Below are 17,036 nucleotides of genomic sequence, written 5' to 3' on the forward strand. Positions count from 1 at the left end.
TACAAACCTTCGGGTTCTCGTGGCTTGAGGGCAGTACGGTGTACGGGTCCTTCTCCCACTGGTCATCCAACTTGTGGAGCCGTCTCTTCCTCTTCAAGACCTGCTCTCCGGGTACCAGGGGAACAGCGGGAGCATACTGGTTGTAAGTTTTCTCTTGTCTTTCCCTAGCCTGACAGAGACTTCGCTCCACGCTCTCCTGTACTCTCCGGTACTGCTGCTGCCTCTCTGTGTCCCAGTCTGTTTCTGGTGAAGTGTCCTCGGGTGTCAGGACTCCCATTTCCAGGTCAACAGGTAACTTACCAGGTCTTGCCCTCATTAGGTAAGCCGGGGTACAGTTGGTGGAACCTACCGGGATGTGGTTGTATAGGTCCACCAGATCGGGCAACTTCTCAGGCCACAGACTGGGTTCTTCCAGGGGCAACGTTTTTAGAAGATCCATTACCACCTGGTTCATTTTCTCACAAAGTCCATTAGTTTGCGGATGGTAGGGTGTCGTCCTTATCTTCCGGCAGCCATACAGATTGCAGAATTCCTGGAAGACCTCCGCTTCAAAGGCAGGTCCCTGGTCCGTCAGCACTTGGTCCGGGTACCCGTGTGGACGGCAAAAGTGCTGCTGGAAGGCTCTAGCTGCTGTTTGAGCCGTTAAGTCCTTGACGGGGACGACAACCAGAAACCGGGAGTAATGATCCACGATGGTTAACGCGTAGACGTAGCCAATTTTGCTTGGGGTCAGTTTTACATAATCCAAGGCTACCAGTTCCAACGGTTGCCGGGTGAAGATGGACTGCAGGGGAGTCTTCTGGCTGGCACGGTCCTTCCTTCTCAGGTTGCACGGGCCACAGTCTCTGCACCACTTCTCGATGGTTCCCCTCATGCCTACCCAGTGGAACCGCTCGCGCAGCAGGAACTCCAGCTTCTTCCACCCGAAGTGTCCAGCTCCGTCGTGGTATGCCTCCATCACCATGGCTGCGTCTCTTCGTGGCACCACTACTTGCCAGAGTAATTCATGCGTCCGGGAGTTAACCATTCTGCGGCACAACTTCCCTTTGTAAAGGAACAGTCGACTCTTCTCTGCCCATAGATGTTTGGCTTCCTCCGGAGCGTCTGGTTCAAGGCGAGCCTCCGGCCGAGTCAGCATCTCCTTCACCAGTCGGACGGCAGGGTCGCTGTCTTGCGTTTCCGCCCAGTTGTAGTGGGGTAAGGGGTTCAACGTAGCAGCCTGCTTACTCCTTACCCGGTGGGAATACTGGATAGTCCCATGACGGTGGAACGCAGGGAGTTCAACTTCTTCCAGTCCCTCCGGATCTTCTCCTCCATCCGGCAGGTTGGGCATCCTGGACAGGGCGTCCGCGTTGGTATTGGAGCGTCCTGCCCGGTATTTGATTGTGAACTCGTAGTTGGACAGACGGGCCATCCACCTCTGCTCCAGGGCACCGATTCTTGCCGTGTCCAGGTGTGTCAACGGGTTGTTATCCGTGTACACGGTGAACCGGGAAGAAGCGAGGTAATGCTTAAAGCGCTCGGTGACTGCCCATACTACGGCCAGGAACTCTAACTTAAATGAGCTGTAATTCTCGGGGTTCCTTTCGGTGGGTCGCAGTTTTCGGCTGGCGTAGGCGATTACTCGTTCCTTCCCCTGCTGGATCTGGGACAGTACGGCTCCTAGCCCGATGTTACTGGCGTCGGTGTAGAGGATAAAGGGCTGGCTATAATCCGGGTACGCCAGGATTTCGTCCCCCGTGAGGGCCATCTTCAGCTGGCGGAAGGACTCTTCTTCCAGCTCCTCCCATTTGAAGGGCGGCTTCTGGTTCTTGGCCTTCCGGGACTGGCCTATCAGGAGGTCCTGCATAGGTGCTGCCTTTTTGGTGAAACCGGGAATAAACCTTCGGTAGTAGCCTACCAACCCGAGGAACTGCCGCACTTCTTTTACGCTGGAGGAGCTTGGCCATTCCTTAATTGCGGTGATCTTATCAGGGTCGGGAGCCACTCCGTCAGCGCTCACCACGTGTCCCAGGTACTGCACCTTTGGTTTCAGGAGGTGACACTTGGAGGGTTTCACCTTAAGGCCGTAACTTGCCAGAGCTTCGAACACTTCCGCCAGGTGTTTCAGGTGGTCCTCATACGTCTTGGAATATACGATGACATCGTCCAGGTACAACAGGACCGTCTCGAAGTTTCTGTGGCCCAGACAACACTCCATTAGTCGTTGGAAGGTTCCCGGTGCGTTGCAGAGTCCGAACGGCATGCAGGTGAACTCGCTAAGTCCCATCGGGGTGGTGAATGCGGTCTTCTCCCGGTCCGCCTCTGCTACAGGAACCTGCCAGTACCCGCTAGTGAGATCCAAGGTAGAGAAGAAGTTAGCAGATCTTAAAGCAGCCAATGACTCCTCTATCCTTGGTAAGGGGTACGCATCCTTGTGTGTGATACGATTGATTTTCCGGTAATCTACACACATCCTCATGGTGTTGTCTTTCTTTCGGACTAAGACTAGTGGAGCTGCCCAGGGGCTACAGCTATCCCTGATCACCCCAGCCTCCTTCATGTCTCTAAGCATCCCCTTGGCGTGTTGGTAGTGGGCAGGGGGTACGGGTCGATACCTCTCTTTTATAGGAGGATGGTCTCCCGTGGGGATGTGGTGTTCTACCCCCTTGACTCGCCCGAAGTCTAACGGGTGTTTACTGAACACTCTCTCGTACTCCTGAACCACCCGATAGACTCCTTGTTTCTGGTGTGCGGGAGTGGAGTCAGTACCCAGATGTAGTTGCTGACACCAGTCCTCCATGTTTTTCTTAGAGCCGTTACCTTCCTCCGGGTGAGATGGAGGCAAGGGTTCCACAGATTGTATAGAATTTTGGTTAATGGTATATAATTTGGCTAGCGTGGCATACCGGGGCAGGTACACTTCCCTCTCCCCGATATTTATTATGCGAACGGGCACCCTCCCATGGCGTACATCAACCACCCCCCGTGCTGTCAAAATGGTGGGCCTACTGTCCGAGTAAACTGGTTCTACCATTGCCTGGTAATCTCTACCTCTCAGACCAATAGCTGCCCGGCACCAAATCATCATTTCACTTTTTGGGGGCATGGCAATAGGAAAAGGGTCACACATTCTTACGCTACCAATCTCACCGCCGGAGAGTTCCACCTGTTGCCGTCGCATCAGTGCCCGGATCTCTTTCTGGAGCACCCGCTGCTCGCCGGAGCTGGCGTTCTTGGCAACCTGCTGTAAAAGGAAAATCACCTCTGCAAGACAATTTTCAATTACATTAGTTCCTAGAGTTATTTTTGGGTGACTCTCATGTTTGTCAATATCTACAATGATCAGTCCCTGTGCTGCCAGTTCGACTCTACCGATTTTGATGGTCACCTCTTTAAATCCGATCTGTGGCACGGGCTGGCCATTGCTGTCGATGATACTCAAGTCGTCGTCAGGGTAGCGGGTAATATCCGAGTCATTCCAGTACTGCTTAAAGAGCACGTACGGGATGGTGGTGACCTGTGACCCGGTGTCCAGTAGGGCACTCATGGGAATGCCATCCAGTACCACAGGCAAGACTGGACGTCCTCCCACATATCTGTCGCGCCAGTTCGATGGGCCTGGTGATCTTTTTCCTGGGGGTTGGCCCTCTACCCCAGGTTGTGCCCGTTTAAAGAACAGTACCTTGCCATATGTCCGGGTTGATTGCAGCGGCGGCAGATGGGTCGTCCGTCTTCGCTGTATCGGTCACTGGGTCTTCCTCTGGCCGGTGGGGTCCTCCTTGGTCGACGCCACGGGATGTCCTCCGGTCCGGATGCCAGCTGGATCTTCCCTGGGGTGGAAACCTGTAAAGACTGCACAGTTCGGGTTAGCGCAGCAACGCTCTTAGCTAGCTCTTGGACCTGATGGTGTAGGTCTGGAGCCGGGTCATTGTCCAAAGCCTGCGCATCAGCTCCCAAAGGCCCTGCCGACAAGGGCGCCGCCTCCTGGTGGTAAGTGATAGCTGGGCGCCTGTGGGTCACAACGCCACCCGGTGCCGGTTCTCGGAGCACCCGGATGGCTCTGTCCTTGAACTGTGCAAAGCCCAGATGGGGATCCTGTAAGGCCATCGCCCGCAACTGGGTTCGGTGGGCATTACAATATAGTCCCTCTATAAATTGTTCGGTCAACAGCCTGTCCTCGTTTCCCACTCCATCAGGGTCGGTCTGCTTAATGGCCCTCAGGGCCTCTTGTAGGTTTAGTGCATAGTCCCTTATACTCTCATGCGCTCGCTGCTTGCACCCGTAGAATCTAAGCTTAATCTCGGCTGAGGTGCGGGTATCAAAGGTATCCTTCAGCCGGGTTAGTATCCCTGCGACAGTCTTCCTCCCAGGTGGCCAGGATTTTACTTCCCTTTTGGCTGCCCCGGTTAGTTGAGCCACCAGGATGCTCACTTTTTGCTCTTCTGTGAGGGGGTACACCTGGAAGAGGCTATCCAGCTTTTCTCTAAAGTCATGCAGGGTATGTGACTCCCCTGAGTACTGGGGTAGCCAAGCTGCTCCCGGGATATAGGGCATGGTGAAGGGCATAACTGCAGCAGCGGTGGCGCTGGCGGGGGTTGAGGCAATGAAGCTCTCCTCCGCATCCGACATCTTCCTCCCCCCTAGTGGACCGTGGCCTACCTTGCGATGATCCTGTTCCGTAGGCCGCGGCTCCGCAGTAGATCGTCAGGGTTGAGGACCTTCCGTCGCGCTCTGGTGACGTCGGCGTCTGCTGGGCTCCTTCCAGGACCTTACGCAACGTCCGGACGTGAGGCGGGGCTTCAGTTCTCGCGCGCTTTCGGAGTCCACGCCCCTCTTCTTCCCGCGCGGCGTCCTCAAGATGGCGTCCAACGGCGGGAAAACTCCACGGATGGCGGGAAGAAGGCTGAAGATGGCGCCGGATGGCGGGAATCTTCACAGATGGCGGGAAGAAGGCTGAAAATGGCGCCGGATGGCGGGAATCTTCACCGATGGCGGGAAAACTTCACGGATGGTAAGTTTTAAAAGTCTCTTTTTTTCAGGCACGCAGTACCCGGTGGTTGCGGGCACGAAATCCTGCCGACTACGCCAAAGTTGACGCGCCCCTGGGCCTGTGTCGCGCTGCGTTGCGCACGCGGGAGCTTACCCGGAGCCGGATCTCTTGAGGGTTGTAGTCCCGTGGCGGTGACCCGGTCCGTGCCCAGGGAGTCAAACTGAGCGGCGATGTAACAGCGGTAGATGCAGGACGACTACGCCACCCGTTGAATGCAGCTATGGAGCTGCCGCTGCAGGACAGTCCGCTGAGGCCGGTGGATGGATGGTGCAGCGTAGATGGTATAACCCCCAACGGGAGGGGTATGGCCTCAGGGCAGCAGATGTGGATGATGGGGGTAGCAGGAACCACTCAGAGACGGTGCGGTGTAATTCAGGGTCTTTACTGGTAACAACGATAGACCCTCCCGGAGTACTTGCTAGTGAACGGGGCCTGGTCAGTCCTTGAGCAGATGGGATCTCCCCTGGCCAGGCGGAGTTGTAGGCCTCCCAAACTGACTGTACTCTTCTGGCTACCTTGCTAGAAGCGGATATAAGTAGCCCACGTCCCTGAGTGTACCGTGTGGTGCTCACCCGTATGGCCGGTGACTCGGGGCCTTCTAATGGCTTCCGCTCCACGATGGCGGTGCTGGTCCCATGCGTGTGACCGTGCCTTCGGGTTTCTGGGCCTGAGGACCTGAAATCCCCTGCCGGTCGGCTTCTGCTGCTTGGTAAGAGTTAGTCCCCACAGCCTCGGACGCCGGGTCCGGTAAGAAAGCTTCTCAGTCAGGGCGAGCTCTGCAGCTGCCAGCCCCTGACTCATAGTAGTATTGCTTCTGCTGTTTCTTGTCTCTACTCTCCTTGACTGACTGACCCTGCTTCAGCCCCGGGTTTATATAGGGGAAGGTCTTCCCCTCCCAAGACTGGGCAGGAGGTGTGGCATGCACAGGATCCCTGACCAAAGGACCTCCCACCTGCTCTCAGACATAACATTACATTACTGTGGGAAACCAGACCCCTGGGGTGCCACATTCCCCCCTAGTAAAATTTAGTACTCCGGGACTAAACACATTTTAGAAAAACATAACAAGATATAACAATAACAATACAATAAGAAACACATAAAGGTGGTCACGGCATGTCCGTAACCGGGTGCAGTCTTTGAAGAAAGCAAGGTGTCCATTTCACCAAAACAGGGAGACGTAACCAGGTAGGGGTCTGTCCTACCCCGAGTCCTTAACAGTCTCTAGTCCATCCTGGGTTACGCTCCAACTATGTACAAGGATTCCCGGTAAATCCACCAAGGACTCCTAAAAATAACTGGAAACACAAAATTATACACAAGCAACAATACACAGATAAACATAAATAAAACCATTTATACACTTCAAATCCTCCAGCGTGCGGGTAACTGGCCTCTAGTGGCCCTAGTGGACCTACGGAGCTGACTGTCTGGCCCTGAACTACAGGGTGTAGGAGCTGTCAAGGGTAAACTGGGCAGCTGTCTACCGGCTCTTTGTCTCACTAGGGGTACGGCAGGCTCACTATAAGCAGAGGGTTGATCCTCCTGTTCTGCTTGTGTGGAGTCTTCTGCCTCCTGGACCGGCTGTTCTTCCAGCTCTACCTGTTGCTCCGTAGGTGCTTGGGATGCTGGTTGGAGGAAGGTGAGTACGGGTACCACAACTGCACCATTGACTTGAGTCCAAGACCGAGGGAAGTCCCCGAGCACAGTACTAACCATATCTTCCCTTTCCTCTACGGGTCGATGGTCTTCTTGTTCCTCTTCAGGGTTCCTCAGTTGTTCGGGACACTTCTTCAGGTGGTCCCGGGATACAATGGCTGTGGTTTCCCCTCCGTCTTTACTGATGGTACAAACCTTCGGGTTCTCGTGGCTTGAGGGCAGTACGGTGTACGGGTCCTTCTCCCACTGGTCATCCAACTTGTGGAGCCGTCTCTTCCTCTTCAAGACCTGCTCTCCGGGTACCAGGGGAACAGCGGGAGCATACTGGTTGTAAGTTTTCTCTTGTCTTTCCCTAGCCTGACAGAGACTTCGCTCCACGCTCTCCTGTACTCTCCGGTACTGCTGCTGCCTCTCTGTGTCCCAGTCTGTTTCTGGTGAAGTGTCCTCGGGTGTCAGGACTCCCATTTCCAGGTCAACAGGTAACTTACCAGGTCTTGCCCTCATTAGGTAAGCCGGGGTACAGTTGGTGGAACCTACCGGGATGTGGTTGTATAGGTCCACCAGATCGGGCAACTTCTCAGGCCACAGACTGGGTTCTTCCAGGGGCAACGTTTTTAGAAGATCCATTACCACCTGGTTCATTTTCTCACAAAGTCCATTAGTTTGCGGATGGTAGGGTGTCGTCCTTATCTTCCGGCAGCCATACAGATTGCAGAATTCCTGGAAGACCTCCGCTTCAAAGGCAGGTCCCTGGTCCGTCAGCACTTGGTCCGGGTACCCGTGTGGACGGCAAAAGTGCTGCTGGAAGGCTCTAGCTGCTGTTTGAGCCGTTAAGTCCTTGACGGGGACGACAACCAGAAACCGGGAGTAATGATCCACGATGGTTAACGCGTAGACGTAGCCACTTCTGCTTGGGGTCAGTTTTACATAATCCAAGGCTACCAGTTCCAACGGTTGCCAGGTGAAGATGGACTGCAGGGGAGTCTTCTGGCTGGCACGGTCCTTCCTTCTCAGGTTGCACGGGCCACAGTCTCTGCACCACTTCTCGATGGTTCCCCTCATGCCTACCCAGTGGAACCGCTCGCGCAGCAGGAACTCCAGCTTCTTCCACCCGAAGTGTCCAGCTCCGTCGTGGTATGCCTCCATCACCATGGCTGCGTCTCTTCGTGGCACCAGTACTTGCCAGAGTAATTCATGCGTCCGGGAGTTAACCATTCTGCGGCACAACTTCCCTTTGTAAAGGAACAGTCGACTCTTCTCTGCCCATAGATGTTTGGCTTCCTCCGGAGCGTCTGGTTCAAGGCGAGCCTCCGGCCGAGTCAGCATCTCCTTCACCAGTCGGACGGCAGGGTCGCTGTCTTGCGTTTCCGCCCAGTTGTAGTGGGGTAAGGGGTTCAACGTAGCAGCCTGCTTACTCCTTACCCGGTGGGAATACTGGATAGTCCCATGACGGTGGAATGCAGGGAGTTCAACTTCTTCCAGTCCCTCCGGATCTTCTCCTCCATCCGGCAGGTTGGGCATCCTGGACAGGGCGTCCGCGTTGGTATTGGAGCGTCCTGCCCGGTATTTGATTGTGAACTCGTAGTTGGACAGACGGGCCATCCACCTCTGCTCCAGGGCACCGATTCTTGCCGTGTCCAGGTGTGTCAACGGGTTGTTATCCGTGTACACGGTGAACCGGGAAGAAGCGAGGTAATGCTTAAAGCGCTCGGTGACTGCCCATACTACGGCCAGGAACTCTAACTTAAATGAGCTGTAATTCTCGGGGTTCCTTTCGGTGGGTCGCAGTTTTTGGCTGGCGTAGGCGATTACTCGTTCCTTCCCCTGCTGGATCTGGGACAGTACGGCTCCTAGCCCGATGTTACTGGCGTCGGTGTAGAGGATAAAGGGCTGGCTATAATCCGGGTACGCCAGGATTTCGTCCCCCGTGAGGGCCATCTTCAGCTGGCGGAAGGACTCTTCTTCCAGCTCCTCCCATTTGAAGGGCGGCTTCTGGTTCTTGGCCTTCCGGGACTGGCCTATCAGGAGGTCCTGCATAGGTGCTGCCTTTTTGGTGAAACCGGGAATAAACCTTCGGTAGTAGCCTACCAACCCGAGGAACTGCCGCACTTCTTTTACGCTGGAGGGGCTTGGCCATTCCTTAATTGCGGTGATCTTATCAGGGTCGGGAGCCACTCCGTCATCGCTCACCACGTGTCCCAGGTACTGCACCTTTGGTTTCAGGAGGTGACACTTGGAGGGTTTCACCTTTAGGCCGTAACTTGCCAGAGCTTCGAACACTTCCGCCAGGTGTTTCAGGTGGTCCTCATACGTCTTGGAATATACGATGACATCGTCCAGGTACAACAGGACCGTCTCGAAGTTTCTGTGGCCCAGACAACACTCCATTAGTCGTTGGAAGGTTCCCGGTGCGTTGCAGAGTCCGAACGGCATGCAGGTGAACTCGCTAAGTCCCATCGGGGTGGTGAATGCGGTCTTCTCCCGGTCCGCCTCTGCTACAGGAACCTGCCAGTACCCGCTAGTGAGATCCAAGGTAGAGAAGAAGTTAGCAGATCTTAAAGCAGCCAATGACTCCTCTATCCTTGGTAAGGGGTACGCATCCTTGTGTGTGATACGATTGATTTTCCGGTAATCTACACACATCCTCATGGTGTTGTCTTTCTTTCGGACTAAGACTAGTGGAGCTGCCCAGGGGCTACAGCTATCCCTGATCACCCCAGCCTCCTTCATGTCTCTAAGCATCCCCTTGGCGTGTTGGTAGTGGGCAGGGGGTACGGGTCGATACCTCTCTTTTATAGGAGGATGGTCTCCCGTGGGGATGTGGTGTTCTACCCCCTTGACTCGCCCGAAGTCTAACGGGTGTTTACTGAACACTCTCTCGTACTCCTGAACCACCCGATAGACTCCTTGTTTCTGGTGTGCGGGAGTGGAGTCAGTACCCAGATGTAGTTGCTGACACCAGTCCTCCATGTTTTTCTTAGAGCCGTTACCTTCCTCCGGGTGAGATGGAGGCAAGGGTTCCACAGATTGTATAGAATTTTGGTTAATGGTATATAATTTGGCTAGCGTGGCATACCGGGGCAGGTACACTTCCCTCTCCCCGATATTTATTATGCGAACGGGCACCCTCCCATGGCGTACATCAACCACCCCCCGTGCTGTAAAAATGGTGGGCCTACTGTCCGAGTAAACTGGTTCTACCATTGCCTGGTAATCTCTACCTCTCAGACCAATAGCTGCCCGGCACCAAATCATCATTTCACTTTTTGGGGGCATGGCAATAGGAAAAGGGTCACACATTCTTACGCTACCAATCTCACCGCCGGAGAGTTCCACCTGTTGCCGTCGCATCAGTGCCCGGATCTCTTTCTGGAGCACTCGCTGCTCGCCGGAGCTGGCGTTCTTGGCAACCTGCTGTAAAAGGAAAATCACCTCTGCAAGACAATTTTCAATTACATTAGTTCCTAGAGTTATTTTTGGGTGACTCTCATGTTTGTCAATATCTACAATGATCAGTCCCTGTGCTGCCAGTTCGACTCTACCGATTTTGATGGTCACCTCTTTAAATCCGATCTGTGGCACGGGCTGGCCATTGCTGGCGATGATACTCAAGTCGTCGTCAGGGTAGCGGGTAATATCCGAGTCATTCCAGTACTGCTTAAAGAGCACGTACGGGATGGTGGTGACCTGTGACCCGGTGTCCAGTAGGGCACTCATGGGAATGCCATCCAGTACCACAGGCAAGACTGGACGTCCTCCCACATATCTGTCGCGCCAGTTCGATGGGCCTGGTGATCTTTTTCCTGGGGGTTGGCCCTCTACCCCAGGTTGTGCCCGTTTAAAGAACAGTACCTTGCCATATGTCCGGGTTGATTGCAGCGGCGGCAGATGGGTCGTCCGTCTTCGCTGTATCGGTCACTGGGTCTTCCTCTGGCCGGTGGGGTCCTCCTTGGTCGACGCCACGGGATGTCCTCCGGTCCGGATGCCAGCTGGATCTTCCCTGGGGTGGAAACCTGTAAAGACTGCACAGTTCGGGTTAGCGCAGCAACGCTCTTAGCTAGCTCTTGGACCTGATGGTGTAGGTCTGGAGCCGGGTCATTGTCCAAAGCCTGCGCATCAGCTCCCAAAGGCCCTGCCGACAAGGGCGCCGCCTCCTGGTGGTAAGTGATAGCTGGGCGCCTGTGGGTCACAACGCCACCCGGTGCCGGTTCTCGGAGCACCCGGATGGCTCTGTCCTTGAACTGTGCAAAGCCCAGATGGGGATCCTGTAAGGCCATCGCCCGCAACTGGGTTCGGTGGGCATTACAATATAGTCCCTCTATAAATTGTTCGGTCAACAGCCTGTCCTCGTTTCCCACTCCATCAGGGTCGGTCTGCTTAATGGCCCTCAGGGCCTCTTGTAGGTTTAGTGCATAGTCCCTTATACTCTCATGCGCTCGCTGCTTGCACCCGTAGAATCTAAGCTTAATCTCGGCTGAGGTGCGGGTATCAAAGGTATCCTTCAGCCGGGTTAGTATCCCTGCGACAGTCTTCCTCCCAGGTGGCCAGGATTTTACTTCCCTTTTGGCTGCCCCGGTTAGTTGGGCCACCAGGATGCTCACTTTTTGCTCTTCTGTGAGGGGGTACACCTGGAAGAGGCTATCCAGCTTTTCTCTAAAGTCATGCAGGGTATGTGACTCCCCTGAGTACTGGGGTAGCCAAGCTGCTCCCGGGATATAGGGCATGGTGAAGGGCATAACTGCAGCAGCGGTGGCGCTGGCGGGGGTTGAGGCAATGAAGCTCTCCTCCGCATCCGACATCTTCCTCCCCCCTAGTGGACCGTGGCCTACCTTGCGATGATCCTGTTCCGTAGGCCGCAGCTCCGCAGTAGATCGTCAGGGTTGAGGACCTTCCGTCGCGCTCCGGTGACGTCGGCGTCTGCTGGGCTCCTTCCAGGACCTTACGCAACGTCCGGACGTGAGGCGGGGCTTCAGTTCTCGCGCGCTTTCGGAGTCCACGCCCCTCTTCTTCCCGCGCGGCGTCCTCAAGATGGCGTCCAACGGCGGGAAAACTCCACGGATGGCGGGAAGAAGGCTGAAGATGGCGCCGGATGGCGGGAATCTTCACAGATGGCGGGAAGAAGGCTGAAAATGGCGCCGGATGGCGGGAATCTTCACCGATGGCGGGAAAACTTCACGGATGGTAAGTTTTAAAAGTCTCTTTTTTTCAGGCACGCAGTACCCGGTGGTTGCGGGCACGAAATCCTGCCGACTACGCCAAAGTTGACGCGCCCCTGGGCCTGTGTCGCGCTGCGTTGCGCACGCGGGAGCTTACCCGGAGCCGGATCTCTTGAGGGTTGTAGTCCCGTGGCGGTGACCCGGTCCGTGCCCAGGGAGTCAAACTGAGCGGCGATGTAACAGCGGTAGATGCAGGACGACTACGCCACCCGTTGAATGCAGCTATGGAGCTGCCGCTGCAGGACAGTCCGCTGAGGCCGGTGGATGGATGGTGCAGCGTAGATGGTATAACCCCCAACGGGAGGGGTATGGCCTCAGGGCAGCAGATGTGGATGATGGGGGTAGCAGGAACCACTCAGAGACGGTGCGGTGTAATTCAGGGTCTTTACTGGTAACAACGATAGACCCTCCCGGAGTACTTGCTAGTGAACGGGGCCTGGTCAGTCCTTGAGCAGATGGGATCTCCCCTGGCCAGGCGGAGTTGTAGGCCTCCCAAACTGACTGTACTCTTCTGGCTACCTTGCTAGAAGCGGATATAAGTAGCCCACGTCCCTGAGTGTACCGTGTGGTGCTCACCCGTATGGCCGGTGACTCGGGGCCTTCTAATGGCTTCCGCTCCACGATGGCGGTGCTGGTCCCATGCGTGTGACCGTGCCTTCGGGTTTCTGGGCCTGAGGACCTGAAATCCCCTGCCGGTCGGCTTCTGCTGCTTGGTAAGAGTTAGTCCCCACAGCCTCGGACGCCGGGTCCGGTAAGAAAGCTTCTCAGTCAGGGCGAGCTCTGCAGCTGCCAGCCCCTGACTCATAGTAGTATTGCTTCTGCTGTTTCTTGTCTCTACTCTCCTTGACTGACTGACCCTGCTTCAGCCCCGGGTTTATATAGGGGAAGGTCTTCCCCTCCCAAGACTGGGCAGGAGGTGTGGCATGCACAGGATCCCTGACCAAAGGACCTACCACCTGCTCTCAGACATAACATTACATTACTGTGGGAAACCAGACCCCTGGGGTGCCACATTCCCCCCTAGTAAAATTTAGTACTCCGGGACTAAACACATTTTAGAAAAACATAACAAGATATAACAATAACAATACAATAAGAAACACATAAAGGTGGTCACGGCATGTCCGTAACCGGGTGCAGTCTTTGAAGAAAGCAAGGTGTCCATTTCACCAAAACAGGGAGACGTAACCAGGTAGGGGTCTGTCCTACCCCGAGTCCTTAACAGTCTCTAGTCCATCCTGGGTTACGCTCCAACTATGTACAAGGATTCCCGGTAAATCCACCAAGGACTCCTAAAAATAACTGGAAACACAAAATTATACACAAGCAACAATACACAGATAAACATAAATAAAACCATTTATACACTTCAAATCCTCCAGCGTGCGGGTAACTGGCCTCTAGTGGCCCTAGTGGACCTACGGAGCTGACTGTCTGGCCCTGAACTACAGGGTGTAGGAGCTGTCAAGGGTAAACTGGGCAGCTGTCTACCGGCTCTTTGTCTCACTAGGGGTACGGCAGGCTCACTATAAGCAGAGGGTTGATCCTCCTGTTCTGCTTGTGTGGAGTCTTCTGCCTCCTGGACCGGCTGTTCTTCCAGCTCTACCTGTTGCTCCGTAGGTGCTTGGGATGCTGGTTGGAGGAAGGTGAGTACGGGTACCACAACTGCACCATTGACTTGAGTCCAAGACCGAGGGAAGTCCCCGAGCACAGTACTAACCATATCTTCCCTTTCCTCTACGGGTCGATGGTCTTCTTGTTCCTCTTCAGGGTTCCTCAGTTGTTCGGGACACTTCTTCAGGTGGTCCCGGGATACAATGGCTGTGGTTTCCCCTCCGTCTTTACTGATGGTACAAACCTTCGGGTTCTCGTGGCTTGAGGGCAGTACGGTGTACGGGTCCTTCTCCCACTGGTCATCCAACTTGTGGAGCCGTCTCTTCCTCTTCAAGACCTGCTCTCCGGGTACCAGGGGAACAGCGGGAGCATACTGGTTGTAAGTTTTCTCTTGTCTTTCCCTAGCCTGACAGAGACTTCGCTCCACGCTCTCCTGTACTCTCCGGTACTGCTGCTGCCTCTCTGTGTCCCAGTCTGTTTCTGGTGAAGTGTCCTCGGGTGTCAGGACTCCCATTTCCAGGTCAACAGGTAACTTACCAGGTCTTGCCCTCATTAGGTAAGCCGGGGTACAGTTGGTGGAACCTACCGGGATGTGGTTGTATAGGTCCACCAGATCGGGCAACTTCTCAGGCCACAGACTGGGTTCTTCCAGGGGCAACGTTTTTAGAAGATCCATTACCACCTGGTTCATTTTCTCACAAAGTCCATTAGTTTGCGGATGGTAGGGTGTCGTCCTTATCTTCCGGCAGCCATACAGATTGCAGAATTCCTGGAAGACCTCCGCTTCAAAGGCAGGTCCCTGGTCCGTCAGCACTTGGTCCGGGTACCCGTGTGGACGGCAAAAGTGCTGCTGGAAGGCTCTAGCTGCTGTTTGAGCCGTTAAGTCCTTGACGGGGACGACAACCAGAAACCGGGAGTAATGATCCACGATGGTTAACGCGTAGACGTAGCCACTTCTGCTTGGGGTCAGTTTTACATAATCCAAGGCTACCAGTTCCAACGGTTGCCGGGTGAAGATGGACTGCAGGGGAGTCTTCTGGCTGGCACGGTCCTTCCTTCTCAGGTTGCACGGGCCACAGTCTCTGCACCACTTCTCGATGGTTCCCCTCATGCCTACCCAGTGGAACCGCTCGCGCAGCAGGAACTCCAGCTTCTTCCACCCGAAGTGTCCAGCTCCGTCGTGGTATGCCTCCATCACCATGGCTGCGTCTCTTCGTGGCACCACTACTTGCCAGAGTAATTCATGCGTCCGGGAGTTAACCATTCTGCGGCACAACTTCCCTTTGTAAAGGAACAGTCGACTCTTCTCTGCCCATAGATGTTTGGCTTCCTCCGGAGCGTCTGGTTCAAGGCAAGCCTCCGGCCGAGTCAGCATCTCCTTCACCAGTCGGACGGCAGGGTCGCTGTCTTGCGTTTCCGCCCAGTTGTAGTGGGGTAAGGGGTTCAACGTAGCAGCCTGCTTACTCCTTACCCGGTGGGAATACTGGATAGTCCCATGACGGTGGAACGCAGGGAGTTCAACTTCTTCCAGTCCCTCCGGATCTTCTCCTCCATCCGGCAGGTTGGGCATCCTGGACAGGGCGTCCGCGTTGGTATTGGAGCGTCCTGCCCGGTATTTGATTGTGAACTCGTAGTTGGACAGACGGGCCATCCACCTCTGCTCCAGGGCACCGATTCTTGCCGTGTCCAGGTGTGTCAACGGGTTGTTATCCGTGTACACGGTGAACCGGGAAGAAGCGAGGTAATGCTTAAAGCGCTCGGTGACTGCCCATACTACGGCCAGGAACTCTAACTTAAATGAGCTGTAATTCTCGGGGTTCCTTTCGGTGGGTCGCAGTTTTCGGCTGGCGTAGGCGATTACTCGTTCCTTCCCCTGCTGGATCTGGGACAGTACGGCTCCTAGCCCGATGTTACTGGCGTCGGTGTAGAGGATAAAGGGCTGGCTATAATCCGGGTACGCCAGGATTTCGTCCCCCGTGAGGGCCATCTTCAGCTGGCGGAAGGACTCTTCTTCCAGCTCCTCCCATTTGAAGGGCGGCTTCTGGTTCTTGGCCTTCCGGGACTGGCCTATCAGGAGGTCCTGCATAGGTGCTGCCTTTTTGGTGAAACCGGGAATAAACCTTCGGTAGTAGCCTACCAACCCGAGGAACTGCCGCACTTCTTTTACGCTGGAGGGGCTTGGCCATTCCTTAATTGCGGTGATCTTATCAGGGTCGGGAGCCACTCCGTCAGCGCTCACCACGTGTCCCAGGTACTGCACCTTTGGTTTCAGGAGGTGACACTTGGAGGGTTTCACCTTTAGGCCGTAACTTGCCAGAGCTTCGAACACTTCCGCCAGGTGTTTCAGGTGGTCCTCATACGTCTTGGAATATACGATGACATCGTCCAGGTACAACAGGACCGTCTCGAAGTTTCTGTGGCCCAGACAACACTCCATTAGTCGTTGGAAGGTTCCCGGTGCGTTGCAGAGTCCGAACGGCATGCAGGTGAACTCGCTAAGTCCCATCGGGGTGGTGAATGCGGTCTTCTCCCGGTCCGCCTCTGCTACAGGAACCTGCCAGTACCCGCTAGTGAGATCCAAGGTAGAGAAGAAGTTAGCAGATCTTAAAGCAGCCAATGACTCCTCTATCCTTGGTAAGGGGTACGCATCCTTGTGTGTGATACGATTGATTTTCCGGTAATCTACACACATCCTCATGGTGTTGTCTTTCTTTCGGACTAAGACTAGTGGAGCTGCCCAGGGGCTACAGCTATCCCTGATCACCCCAGCCTCCTTCATGTCTCTAAGCATCCCCTTGGCGTGTTGGTAGTGGGCAGGGGGTACGGGTCGATACCTCTCTTTTATAGGAGGATGGTCTCCCGTGGGGATGTGGTGTTCTACCCCCTTGACTCGCCCGAAGTCTAACGGGTGTTTACTGAACACTCTCTCGTACTCCTGAACCACCCGATAGACTCCTTGTTTCTGGTGTGCGGGAGTGGAGTCAGTACCCAGATGTAGTTGCTGACACCAGTCCTCCATGTTTTTCTTAGAGCCGTTACCTTCCTCCGGGTGAGATGGAGGCAAGGGTTCCACAGATTGTATAGAATTTTGGTTAATGGTATATAATTTGGCTAGCGTGGCATACCGGGGCAGGTACACTTCCCTCTCCCCGATATTTATTATGCGAACGGGCACCCTCCCATGGCGTACATCAACCACCCCCCGTGCTGTCAAAATGGTGGGCCTACTGTCCGAGTAAACTGGTTCTACCATTGCCTGGTAATCTCTACCTCTCAGACCAATAGCTGCCCGGCACCAAATCATCATTTCACTTTTTGGGGGCATGGCAATAGGAAAAGGGTCACACATTCTTACGCTACCAATCTCACCGCCGGAGAGTTCCACCTGTTGCCGTCGCATCAGTGCCCGGATCTCTTTCTGGAGCACCCGCTGCTCGCCGGAGCTGGCGTTCTTGGCAACCTGCTGTAAAAGGAAAATCACCTCTGCAAGACAATTTTCAATTACATTAGTTCCT

General features: G+C 54.9%; 1 protein-coding gene across 3 annotated transcripts in view; it reads left to right on the top strand.

The window, feature by feature from the left end:
• The window catches only part of KCNT2 (potassium sodium-activated channel subfamily T member 2), a 1,642,055-nt gene that overhangs the window by 1,432,172 nt on the left and 192,847 nt on the right, over window positions 1–17,036 (top strand). The window lies entirely within an intron of this gene.

The sequence above is a fragment of the Phyllobates terribilis genome, unplaced genomic scaffold (assembly GCF_046119375.1).
Source record: "Phyllobates terribilis strain yellow unplaced genomic scaffold, ASM4611937v1 Scaffold_8__6_contigs__length_399053987, whole genome shotgun sequence".
Classification (NCBI taxonomy): domain Eukaryota; kingdom Metazoa; phylum Chordata; class Amphibia; order Anura; family Dendrobatidae; genus Phyllobates; species Phyllobates terribilis.